Raw genomic sequence first — 2,027 nt, forward strand, 5'->3', positions numbered from 1 at the left:
TGATACTGCCTCGAAAACCCAAGGAGGGGTCGCTATGAGTCGGGGCCGACTCGACGGCACATAACAACAACAACAATTGTTTAGCCTGTCCACCTATCTATCCGTCCATATACCCGTTTGCCTTCACTGACAACTCAGTATCCAGCTGGACTTTCACTGTACCTGATATTAGCATGGTGGCATCATGTTTCCCAGATTTCATCTAAATGCTGCCACATGTTGCTGCTCCTATCTGCCTCTCCTGCCAGTCCAATGAGCCGCAATACCCAGCCCCGTCCTTTGATGACAACTACACTTCCTGGTTGCCTAACAACATCCCTTAATGCTCAGGGGGCTGGATTTTCTTGTTCCTCAAGGGCTTAAAGCCAGAGTGACCACTCAGGGGAGAAGGTAGCTGGGTAAGGCACATATAGGCTTTGTTTCTCAGTAGGCAGTTATGTACAAAGCCCAGAAGCCAATCATCCCACCAATCTTGCTCCCACCTCATGGATTCCCCAAGCTTCTGTAAACTCACTACCATGACATCAGGGACCAAGCCTTGGGGAGAGACAGACCCTTGTCTGTGTTGTGCTTGTCTCTGGATACACTGGCATTTTTAGAGGGCTCATGGAATAGGTATAGGCTAGTCCAGAACTAGGAGTCCCTGGTAGTGCAAATGGCTAAGCCACTGGCTACTAGCCACATGGTCGACAATTCAAACCTCCCCAAAAATGCCTCAGAAGAAATGCTTGGCCATCTACTTCTGAAAGGTCACAGCCTTGAAAACCCTATGGAGCACAGTTCTACTCTGCAACACATGAAGTCACTGTCATAGCAAGTGGTTGGGTTTTGTTTAGTCCAGAACCAGTGTAGGACCCCTTGTTCTACTGTGGTGGCAATAACGGTAGCAGATGCAGCAGCAAGGGGGAGTCAAAAGTAAATGTTTTAGTGGGACCCTGAGAATGAAAGGAAAGACTAGATTCTAGTGAGGACCCTGGCCCTGCTCTCCAGCATCCTCCCCATTTCTACCTCCATCCTCAGAAAGGGCCAGGGTTGCCTTCTTGGGAGTCTACCTGATGGATAACATGAAGGACAGTCCCCAGGGGCCAGCCCAGCCTGCAGAGCCTGCATCCCCAGGGGCATCTTCAGGTGACACGGAGCCTCTATCACTTCTCCCATTCCAGTCTCCAGGTTGGATGCTGAAGTTGTGATTCCTCTCCAAACTAAAGTGCAACTTCTTGGCATTCAGCCCAAGTTCCTACCACTACTCAACTCAGCTTCCCCAGAGGAAAGCCTCCTGAGGTCCTACAATTGAGCTTTGCTCAATTAGTCTGGTGCATTGGAGATGGCAGAATAGTCGCAGAGCAGACAATGGGCTCCAGGTAAAGAAAGAGACTGTGAGATCCAAGGGCTGTAAGCTACAAAGAAAGGGGATAACAGCCATAAGGAAAAGGGTAGGAAAGATCCTGAGGGGTGAAAGCAAGGGCTGAAAGGATCCGAAGAGTTGAAGAAGTTGGAAGACATTAGAAGAAAGGAGTAGGAACTGAGAGGAAACAGAGGGAGGTGAGGGGGCTTGGGGGAGGAAGTAGAATCTGGGAATTCCTATAATTTTGAGGGAAGATTTTCTTTTAAAAGTTGTTAGCATGATCCTCCTTTTATACAGCCCAAGAGTATTCATCTTGCTACCTTATAAATCCTAATTCTCTCCTTACCAGGACCCCAAACTCACCTCTGACCTGGAGCCCCACACAGTGTTTCTATCATGGATGCTCAGCAAACAACCAAAAAACAAACTCACTGCCGTCAAGTCCATTCAACTCATAGTGACCCCCCCCCCCTTGGGTTTCCAAGGCAGTATCACTACGGAAGTAGATTGCTGGTGGGTTTGAATTGCCAGCCTTCTGGTTAGCAGGCCAGTGCCTTAGGCACTATACCACAGAGCTCCCTAGTGTTCAGCAGGCAGATGTAATTGCCCTGGTTGGAGGCCAGGATGTGGTGCGGCTAAAGAGGGGCCCCAGTCCCAGACGCCCAGGCTCTACCTCTGCCCA

Source organism: Orycteropus afer, unplaced genomic scaffold, assembly GCF_000298275.1.
Source record: "Orycteropus afer afer isolate SDZICR_OR568_19922 unplaced genomic scaffold, OryAfe1.0 scaffold00193, whole genome shotgun sequence".
NCBI classification, from domain to species: Eukaryota; Metazoa; Chordata; class Mammalia; order Tubulidentata; family Orycteropodidae; genus Orycteropus; species Orycteropus afer.